Source organism: Triticum urartu, chromosome 1 (assembly GCF_003073215.2).
Source record: "Triticum urartu cultivar G1812 chromosome 1, Tu2.1, whole genome shotgun sequence".
NCBI classification, from domain to species: domain Eukaryota; kingdom Viridiplantae; phylum Streptophyta; class Magnoliopsida; order Poales; family Poaceae; genus Triticum; species Triticum urartu.
Window position 1 is genome coordinate 206,233,217 of NC_053022.1, and position 12,299 is coordinate 206,245,515.

The window sequence follows — 12,299 nt, forward strand, 5'->3', positions numbered from 1 at the left end:
TTCGATGAGGACTCGGGACGATACTACGTTTCCTTTCCAGGCGATCAGTAGTGGAGCCCAGTTGGGGCGATCGGGAACATTATGCATTTGGGGTTGTCTTTATTTTGGTTCCGTAGTCAGACCTTGATTGTATCTCAATGATTGTAATGCTATATTTATGTATTGTTTGAAGTGGCGATTGTAAGCCAACTATGTACCTTTTTCTTATTCAGTACATGGGTTGTGTAAAGATTACCCCTCTTGCGACATTGCCTACAATGCGGTTATGCCTCTAAGTTGTGCTCCGACACGTGGGAGATATAGCCGCATCATGGGTGTGACACAGGACTACCCTCTGTTTACCAGCTATATAGAGGACATATGTGTCATCAAGTACACCTGTATTGATCAGAAGGTAATAATGTGAGAATACATGAATAGGAAAAGACTTGTATAGTTGTAAGAAACCATGCAAAAGTTTTACCATATCTGTCTATTGCACTCAATGTGCTGGTCTTAACTGCATGCCTACGTCACGATGCATGTTCCCCATCATAAGTTCATAACTTACTGTATATAAACCATTCTGATCAATATTAAGTTTAATCGAAAAATAAATTTTCTTTTGAAACTCTAAGAAGCTCTGACAAATTGAAATCCTCATGTTTTCCACAAAAAAATAACTTTTTCTAAACTGAGTATGAACAGCAGCATAGTGTGATGGGAATTGGGAACCACCCACTGCCCAACTTCTTCAGACCCACTTGACAAGAACTGTGTCTGCAAGTGACAAGACTAAAAGATGTTGAGAATGCCACAGTCCAGAACAAAAGTTGAGAACAATGATAAAACATGCATAGTTGAAAAGGATTTTACGAGTGTCCATGCCCAACCTGCTCTAGCTCTTGCTTTCCATCCAATTCGTATTCCATCATTTTTTGAGAGGACAATTTGTTTCTGTCATCTCAAGAATTTTTCCTGGACAGTAAAACTGTTGGATTCAGGGTCAACCCTACTCGATCCTTCAATTCCACCCAAAACAAAAAATGCAAACATAAAAAACTCATACAGCTTTACATGTTTCGCCTTTTTTCCTCAATATGGCAATCATAATACAAAAGGAGATAGGCCAAAAGATCAACTAAATGCATATGTAATTGCTATTTTTGGCTAGCAATGCTAATCGCTTCACAAGAGGGTATAGATTTGCCACTATATTAAAAAACAATATGACAAAAAGAACTGGGAATTTCCTACCTGGGCCGAGAGATGTGTATATGCACACATCCCACCGATATTTCAACTTCGACATATGCGGGCGGTTTGAAGGTCCACGTTGAAGATGCCCTTATGCGACATAAACAGAGGAACATTTTGGACAACGAAAGCTGATTCTGAGAATCATTCTTGTGGACACATGTATTTCAAAAAAAATACAAAATTAAAAAGAAAAAAATATTTGAGGAGTGCCCATTATTGTAGTAAAGATACATTCTCTATAACTAACAAACACCAGAAACATTAAATATTAATCCCTATGCAATATTAAAAAATGTATGTTGGAATTTCCATTTTCTTACCTTGTATACTAAGCCAAGCAAAGACGTGTGTTCTGTGGAAATAATTGTTCAGCTGATCCTGCAATTCATCAAATAGATAAGATGTATTTTTTATTTTGCCATCCCCAAAAGGATGTAGTTACTAACCATCATTAGGTAATACGACAATTGTGACCAGATGAAGTATCATATCCCCTCACATGAAAGACAAAACCTCTAGAAGTGGGATTCTGGCTTGGACATTATGTTCTTATTAACAATCTATTATTTCTTATAATGTAAAGCTTCTCTGTTTTCTCTTCGGAAGCAAGAAACAATATTATCTCTGTACTGAAAAGAAGTACAAAATCTAAAAGGATTCACCTATTGGTGCTTGAAGTCATCCAGTTAGATGACTATCAAGCATAATGTGGTATTAATGTGGAAAGTTTCCACTTATAGGACACTTTCCATGACACATAAAAAATCTTGATGTAATATTAAAATTTTATAATGTGAAGCAAAATTTAAGATTATCAGGCCCAATGGAATCTCATATGTCAATAAGTTACATCTAGTTGAATTGAACACAATTATAGGGCAAGCTTTATTAGCAGACCATACAAAGAACACAAGATATCATATTTTGTCACCAAGACAGTAGGGCAGTAGGCACTCAGGGTGCATAAGAGAAAGGAATTAAGAAAACTACACGCTTTATGCATTGCATTACTACAATACAACGCAAGTAAGGTCATTCTTAGATCCTTACCTAACCCTTAGGAACATCCATGGGCATGGTGTTTATCCTGCAGATCGCTTGGCCGCATGGACAAGGATACTGCTGCAATGTGCTACATTGTAGAGTGTGAGGAGGTTTGTTGATAGATGATGCAAGTGGAGCTTGGTTGGAGTTTCATTGAGCTTGGGGTGGAGTTTCATGAGGCAACCCACTGTTGTTGTAGGTACATTATATAAAGTATGTACTCCTTTCCTCCCATTATTGTTCAGCTGCAGATGCAAATCATATTTTTTCACCAACAAAGTAGCTAGGCATCAATTCAGAGTCCATGGGAGAAAGGGATAAAACAAACTGCATGCATTATGGGCTATATTACTACAATAAAGGGCAAGCAAGACCATCCTTACATCCATACCTCTTAGGAACGCCCAGCGGCAAGATCGTTGTCTCACCATTCGGAGCATGTTGCCAAGAAACAAAACAACAAATTGAATTGAGCATCATCCTATAGTAGTAAGCATATTATAAATCAAAGGGGAATATCTTACTATCACAGTAAGATTGGAGAAGATCAAGGTATAATTTTTGAAGAAAAGCTCACTCCAATCTTCCACCAATAAACTATAGCAAATTGAGGGATTCTTAGGCGGTCAGATTTTGTTATGAAGAGGTACAGTAGGAAGAAAAAAATACCTAGGAAGAATCAAGCTGTCGCTAAGAAGAACATCACCTCATGTCATAGTAGGGTGGCGGCGATGTTCACTGTGGGAGCCAGGCGAATGGATCTGATCTCGGGCGGAGTGCGCTATGAAGGAGTGGCTGGTCGAGAAGCCGACGGGGTTGAGGGAGCCATCAATGCCCGAGTCGTCCACTGCCGTCGGCGATCGAAGTCCGCGAGTGTGGGGGAAGTTGGGGTAGGGAGGGTTAGGTGCGCCGGTAGGGTGGGCAGTGTCTGCCAGCAGCCAGCGGCGGCGGCCGGCGGCGCACAACGGTGCGCGGTGAGGTAGGGTGGGGCATGCCAGGAGGTGGCGGCGGTCACATCCCTAGAATTCTTTGTAATTAGTTGCATCAGTGAGTGGCATCCATGCATCATGTTTAAATTGCATTTAAATGTGAATTGGGGAAAGTGGAAAGCCACAGAGATCATTGCTAAAAATGATCAACATTAAAAATTGCTTCAAATAAACCCAAGAAAATGTTCCTGTTAAGCTATAAAAATATTGGCAAGAGGTAAAATTCAAACCAATATTTTTGGAGTCTCAGGGATATTTATTTTGGGCCTTTGAAATTAAATCAATAAGTATTTGACTTTTGGATTATATTCATTTTATATAGAATTTCAAAAGGCCCTAACATTATTTATGTGCCTTTGGAAAAGTCCATCATGGCAACATACAAATATTCGGAAGGTTTTTCCCTGCTTTGATTTATTTTTGAATTTCAATCAGTGGCAAAATGAATAAATAAAAAGAAAACAACACAGAAAATAAAACAGAGCAGAGGCTTACCTGTGCAGCCCACTTAACTGGTTGGTGGCGTGTAGAAGGATGCCACGCATGTAGCCGGCGTGTGCGAGCACGCGCCCGGGAACCTCCTCTCTGCCTGCTTGTGCCCGGCCTTCCCTGAGATGCCACGTGACCCCCTGGAGCCATCCGGATCCCCCTCTCTCACTCCCTTGAGCTCCCCCCTCCCCTGCTCTCTCCCTTGCACGCTCCCGACCACGCACGCCGCTCCCGTTCGCTGCCACGCGGCCACAACCACCCACTTCCCCTCTACCATTCCCAAGAGCTCAGCGCCGTTGTCCTCCTCATCTGCACCGAGCCACCATCTTCGCCACCATCTTCCACCTCGGGAGCCGATCACCATCGCCGTCGATGCATCGTCGTCCCTACCTCTCCGAGCTTGAAGCATGTCTCATTTGAACCATGCTGAGCTACTGACTGTTTCCCCCCTCCCCCTGCTTTCTCCCGCCCTCTAGTCACAGCCCCGAGATCAACCGAGGCCGCCGTCCACCCTGACCAATGAGCCCGTGCTCCCAAGCTTCTCCTGCTCGCTCCAGGGGTACTAATACGCTCCTAACGCCTCCAAGAGACTGCCTAGCCACTTAGTAGGGTCGCCCGAGCACTGCAGCCTCGGACCCACTTGAGCCGAACTCCGGCGAGCTCCGACGTCCCCGCCGCCTCCCACCTGTTTCCCTGGATGCGGGAGAGCATGGGCTACGCCCCGGTGCTCTCAGCCGCCGACCCCGTTGCCCGTAACACGGACACCGTCATGCCCCGTGGTAGCCGGGGACGACCTCGCCGGCCTGACAGGTGGACCCCGCAGGTCGGGAACCTAATAAGCACTAACCCCCCTGTTTAACCTATGACATTGACGTGTGTACCCCACACGTCAGGTTTAACTACAGTCAGCACAGTTGACCTACTGACACAGGCATGACGCGGTGCTGACGCAATACGTGATTTTCTGGGTTTAAAATAATTCAGGAAATTCCAGTGAATGTTCAAAACTTCAAAAATTCACAGAAATTCAACTGTAGCTAAGACTGAAGTAATTTATATATGAAAAATTATCAAAAAAATGCAATCTATCCATCTATACCACTCCCATGCATGTTAGAACAACTTTTGGCTACTGTTTAGGACAAATCAAATGAATGGCATTTAAATAACCACATGTGGAATTTGAATTTGAACCTTTGGTTCAAACCAACTTCATTTAATCTAGTTGCTAGTTGCATTAGCTCAAATCATAGCATATTGCCATGTCACGATCATGCGTCATACTGTTGCATTGCATTGATTGTGTTCTCTCTTGTTTTCCAATGTTTGTCCCCTCTCAGTAGATGTTGTTCTGACGATTAGTTCGATGACACCGATGAAGAGCTATACTATCTTCAGAAGTGCCAGGCAAGCAAACCCCCTTTGAGCATCTTGATACAATCCCACTCTCTTGCTCCTGCTCTCTATTACTGCATTAGGACATCAGCGATTCTACTGTTACATGTTGCGGTAGTTGAACCCCTTTCCTCTGCATGACCTGTCTTTGCCATAGTAAATAGTTGAAACCCACTAGCATGAGTAGGATTTGTTTGAGCCATGATGTGCCTACTCATTCATGCTTGCCTGTCATGCCTGCTATTGCTTAGAGTTCTGTCAGGTCTGATTCATCGGGGATGAATTGGAATGTGGTGAACATGTCCAACTGTTGAGAGCTAAGTGTGTGAACACGATGTGGTAAAGGTAGCGGTGAGAGGCCATGTAGGAGTACATGGTGGGTTGTCTCATTGAAACCAACCTCAGGAACTGTGTTCTGTGTCTGTGATCCAAAACAGTTACTACCACGCATTGGAATGATGAAATGCCCCTCTCGACTTATTAACCGCCTCGATATCTGTCCAGGAGTTGCAACTAGTTTCTGGTGTTTGTAGGTTGCGTTAGTAGTCTACCAAGTGGCAACCGGTACAGGTGGGCGTGGGACAGACTAGGCACCGTGGCCGGGTGTACCAAGCGTCGCCCGTTTGGTGGGCTTGGGAACCTTGTACACATCGTTTGGGGTCGTGAGTGATACCCCGGCCGGATCTCCTTGCGGATGGAACCCGAGTAGGCGATAAACCTGGACTAGTGACTTGTGTGGTTAGTCAGGTCGTGGACGACTCCCTCGCCAGGCTTCTACTTGAAGGTTGCCGAGATACATGACGTGTACATGGCAGTAAGTGGCGAGAGCGTGTGTGAAGAAGTACACCCATGTAGGGTTAACATGATCTATTCGAATAGCCGTGTCTGATGTAAAGGACTACTGGGTTGCTTATACAGTTCATAGACAAGTGAAAGTGGATACTCTAAAATGCGCAAGATAAGCGTGAGTGCTATGGATGGCCTTCTCGTAGGGAGACGGGAGCGGATCCATAGTGGTGTATTGATATGGTGAATATGTGGGCTCATGTGCGCCACCTCAAAAGAGTTACCAGCAGTCCTAGTATAGGATAGCCACTGATGTTAAAGCTGGCTTGCTTTAGTTATATACTCCACAACCCCCCTGATGATACTGATGCATATGTAGCTAGTTCTGATGTAAGTCTTGCTGGGTACATTTGTACTCACGTTTTCTTAATTTATGTTTTTGCAGAGAGATTCTAGTCTCACTAGTAGTTCCGCGTGGACTTCGAAGTTTAGCTTGTTACCTCAGCTACGATCTTGTACCCTTGGGAGGGTCTTATAGATAGTCAGGCTTCTCGGTCTTTTTCGTTTGTAGTTGTCTGTACTTAGACGTGTATATGCTTCCGTTTGTGCTGGTGGTTTGTATGACTTGAATGTTGGGTCATGTGACCCATGTTTGTAATATCTGACTCCTCGGAGCCTATGGAATAAATACTTTGAGTTGTAGAGTTTTGTTGTGATGACATGTTGTATTTGCACATATCGAGCATATTGTGTGTATGACTTTGAAATTCTTGGTATGTGTGGGATCCGACAACCTAGTTGTTTATTATTGGTAGCCTTTTGCTACCTCTTGAGCTTGCGTTGGTTTTCCCTTGAAGAGGAAAGGGTGATGCAGCAAAGTAGCGTAAGTATTTCCCTCAGTTTTTGAGAAGCAAGGTATCAATCCAGTAGGAGATTACACGCAAGTCCCTCATACCTGCACAAACAAACAAGAACCTCGCAACCAACGCGATAAAGGGGTTGTCAATCCCTTCACGGTCACTTACGAAAGTGAGATCTTATAGAGATAATAAGATAAATATTTTTGGTATTTTTGTTGTATAGATTGGAAAATAAAGATTGCAAAATAAACGGCGACAGAAATAGCTTGTTGACGGGTGAATAATATAATGGAGAATAGACCCGGGGGCCATAGGTTTCACTAGTGGCTTCTCTCAAGATAGCAAATTCTACGGTGGGTGAACAAATTATTGTCGAGCAATCGATAGAAAAGCACATATTTATGAGAATATCTAGGCATGATCATGTATATAGGCATCATGTCCGCGACAAGTAGACCAAAACGATTCTGCATCTACTACTATTACTCCACACGTCGACCGCTATCCATCATGCATCTAGAGTATTAAGTTCATAAGAACAGAGTAGCACATTAGGCAAGATGACATGATGTAGAGGGATAAACTCAAGCAATATGATATAAACCCCATATTTTTATCCTCGATGGCAACAATACAATATGTGCCTTGTTGCCCCTTTTGTCACTGGGAAAGGACACCACAATGTTGAACCCAAAGCTAAGCACTTCTCCCATTCCAAGAAAGATCAATCTAGTTGGCCAAACCAAACTGATAATTCGAAGAGACTTGCAAAGATATTAAATCATGCATTAAAGATTTCAGAGAAGAATAAAATATTGTTCATAGATAATCTTGATCTTAAACCCACAATTCATCGGATCTCGATAACACACCACAAAAAGAATTACATCGAATAGATCTCCAAGAGTATCGAGGAGAACTTTGTATTGAGATCCAAAGAGAGAGAAGAAGCTATCTAGCTAATAACTATGGACCCGAAGGTCTGTGGTAAACTACTCGCACATCATCGGAGAGGCTAGGGTGTTGATGTAGAAGCCCTCCGTGATCGATTCCCCCTCCGGTGGAACGCCGAAAAAGGCCCCAACATGGGATGTCATGGGTACATGAGGTTTCAGTGGTGGAAATAGGGTTTCGTGGTGCTCCTGGATGTTTTCGGGGTATATGGGTATATATAGGAGGAAGAAGTACGTTGGTTGAGCTGCAAGGGGCCCACGAGGGTGGGGGCGCGCTTGGCCCCCCTGGGCGCGCCCTCTTGCCTCATGGCCTCCTCGCTTCTTTCTTGACGTCCACTCCAAGTCTCCTGGATCACGTTTGTTCGAAAAATAACTCTCTTGAAGGTTTCATTCTGTTTGGATTCCGTTTCATATTCCTTTTCCGCGAAACACTAAAATAGGCAAAAAAACAGCAATTTGAAGTGGGCCTTTGGTAGTGGGTTAGTGCCAAAAATAATATAAAAAGGTATACTAAAGCCCATTAAACATCTGAAACAGATAATATAATAGCATGGAACAATAAAAAATTATAGATACGATGGAGACATATCAAGCATCCCCAAGCTTAATTCCTGCTCGTCCTTGAGTAGGTAAATGATAAAAATAGAATTTTTATGTGGAATGCTACCTAGCATAATTCTCAATGTAATTTTCTTTATTGTGGCATGAATATTCAGATCTGAAAGATTCAAGACAAAAGTTTAATATTGACATAAAAATAATAATACTTCAAGAATACTAACAAAGCAATCATGTCTTCTCAAAATAACATGGCCAAAGAAAGTTATCCCTACAAAATCATATAGTCTGGCTATGCTCTATCTTCATCACACAAAGTATTTAATCATGCACAACCCCGATGACAAGCCAAGCAATTGTTTCATACTTTTGATGTTCTCAAACTTTTTCAATCTTCACACAATACATGAGCGTGAACCATGGACATAGCACTATAGGTGGAATAGAATGGTGGTTGTGGGGAAGACAAAAACGAGAACATAGTCTCACATCAACTAGGCGTATCAACAGGCTATGGAGATGCCCATCGATAGATATCAATGTGAGTGAGTAGGGATTGCCATGTTATGGATGCACTAGAGCTACAAGTGTATGAAAGCTCAAAAAGAGTTATAAAGGTGGCTTTGCCACAAATACGATGTCAACTACATGATCATGCAAAGCAATATGACAATGATGAAACATGTCATAACAAACGGAACAGTGGTAATTTGCATGGCAATATATCTCGGAATGGCTATGGAAATGCCATAATAGGTAGGTACGGTGGCTGTTTTGAGGAAGGTATATGGTGGGTGTATGGTACCGGTGAAAGTTGCGCGGTACTAGAGAGGCTAGCAATGGTGGAAGGGTGAGAGTGCGTATAATCCATGGACTCAACATTAGTCATAAAGAACTCACATACTTATTGCAAAAATCTATTAGTTATCAAAACAAAGTACTACGCGCATGCTCCTAGGGGGATAGATTGGTAAGAAAAGACCATCACTCATCCCCGATCACCACTCATAAGGAAGACAATCAATAAATAAATCATGCTCCGACTTCATCACATAACGGTTCACCATACGTGCATGCTATGGGAATCACAAACTTTAACAGATGTATTTCTCAAATCCACAACTACTCAACTAGCATGACTCTAATATCACCATCTTCATATCTCAAAACAATCATCAAGTATCAAACTTCTCATAGTATTCAATGCACTTTTTATGAAAGTTTTTATTATACCCATCTTGGATGCCTATCATATTAGGACTAATTTCATAGCCAAAGCAAATTACCATGCTGTTCTAAAAGACTCTCAAAATGATATAAGTGAAGCATTAGAGATCAATAATTTCTATAAAATAAAACCACCACCATGCTCCTAAAGATATAAGTGAAGCACTAGAGCAAAATTTTCTAGCTCAAAAGATATAAGTGAAGCACATAGAGTATTCTAATAAATTCCGATTCATGTGTGTCTCTCGAAAAGGTGTGTACAGCAAGGATGATTGTGGTAAACTAAAAAGAAAAGACTCAAATCATACAAGACGCTCCAAGCAAAACACATATCATGTGGTGAATAATAATATAGCATCAAGTAAAGTTACCGATGGACGAAACGAAAGAGGGGATACCTTCCGGGGCATCCCCAAGCTTAGGCTTTTGTTTGTCCTTGAATTTTACCTTGGGGTGCCTTGGGCATCCCCAAGCTTAGTCTCTTTCCACTCCTTATTCCAAAATCCATCAAATCTTTACCCAAAACATGAAAACTTCATAACACAAAAGTCAACAAAAAATCTCATGAGCTCCGTTAGTATAAGAAAACAAACCACCACTTCAAGGTACCGTAATGAACTCATTATTTATTTATATTGGTGTTAAACCTACTGTATTCCAACTTCTCTATGGTTCATACCCCCGATACTAGCCATAGATTCATCAAAATAAGCAAACAACACACAAAAAATAGAATCTGCCAAAAACAGAACAGTCTGTATTAATCTGTAGTTTTAGAATACTTCTGTAACCCCAAAAATTCTTAAATAAATAGGTGGACGTGAGGAATTTTTCTATTAATAATCTGCAAAAATAATCAACCAAATCTCATTCTCGAGTAAAATATGACAGCAAATCTCATGAGCTCTAAAATTTCTGTTTTTTACAGCAAGATCGCAAAGACTTCCCCAAGTCTTCCCAAAGGTTCTACTTGGCACAAACACTAATTAAAAACATAAAACCACATCTAAATAGAAACTAGATGAATTATTTATTACTACATAGGAACAAAAAATAAACAAAAATAAAATTGGGTTGCCTCCCAACAAGCGCTATCGTTTAACACCCCTAGCTAGGCATAAAAACAAGAATAGATCTAGGTATTGTCATCTTTGGTATGCAATCCATAAGTGGCTCATAATATATTCATAAGGTAATTTTATTTTATTTTTAGGAAAGTGTTCCATGCCTTTCCTTAACTAAAATTGGAATCTAATATTTCCTTCTTTCATATCAATAATTGCACCAATCGTTCTAAGGAAAGGTCTACCAAGAATAATAGGACTTGTAGCATTGCAATCTATATCAAGAACAATGAAATATATGGGCAGATAATTCCTATTTGCAACAATAAGAACATCATTAATCCTTCCCATAGGTTTCTTAATAGTGGAATCCGCAAGATGCAAATTTAAAGAACAATCATCAAATTCAGAGAAACCTAACACATCACACAAAGTTTTTGGAATCATGGAAACACTAGCACCCAAATCACATAAGGAATAGAATTAATGATCTTTAATTTTAATTTTAATAGTAGGTTCCCACTCATCATAAAGTTTTGTAGGGACAGAAACTTCTAATTCAAGCTTTTCATCATAAGATTGCATTAAAGCATCAACGATGTGTTTGGTAAAAGCTTTATTTTGACTATAAGCATGAGAATTTAGCACGGATTGAAACAAGGAAATACAATCTATCAAAGAGAAATTATAATAATTAAATTCCTTGAAATCCAAAATAGTGGGTTCAGTGATATGTAAAGTTTTGACCTCTTCAATCCCACTTTTACCAATTCTTGCATCAAGATCTAAAAACTCTGAATCATTGGGATGCCTTTTAGCTAAAGTGGACTCATATCCAGTCCCATCATTATCAAGATTCCTATTGCAAAACAAAGATTTAATAGGATACGCATCAATCACTATTAGATCTTCATCCTTATTATCGTGAAAACTGGAAGAACACGCTTTTATAAAGCAATCTTTTTTAGCACGCATCCTAGCGGTTCTTTCTTTGCACTCATAAATGAAAACTCTCATAGATTTGATAGACCCATTGGTATCATTCTTAGTTATATAGATTTAAGTTTTAAAGAATCAACATCAAGAGAAATTCTATCCACATTCCTAGCCAGGTCGTCAATCTTAAGCAATTTTTCTTCAAGCAAAGCATTAAAATTCTTTTGCGAAATCATAAATTCTTTAACACTAGTCTCAAAGTCAGAGGGCATCTTATTAAAATTTCCATAAGAGTTGTTGTAGGAATTACCATAATTATTAGAGGAATTACTAGGAAACAGCCTAGGATTAAAGTTTCATGTATATGCGTTGTTACCAAAATTGTTCCTACCAACAAAATTCACATCCATAGATTCATCATTATTCTCAATCAAATTAGACAAATGCATATCATTAGGATCGAAAGAAACACTCTATTAGCAAACAATTTCATAAGTTCATCCATCTTTCCACTCAAAACATTAATTTCTTCTATAGCATGAACCTTTTTACTAGTAGATCTTTCGGTGTGCCATTGAGAATAATTAACCATAATATTATCTAGGATTTTAGTAGCTTCTCCCAAAGTGATTTCCATAAAAGTGCCTCCCGTGGACGAATCTAAAAGATTTCTAGAAGCGAAATTCAATCGAGCATAAAAATTTGTATGATCATCCATAAATTTAATCCATGAGTAGGGCAATTACGTATCATTAATTT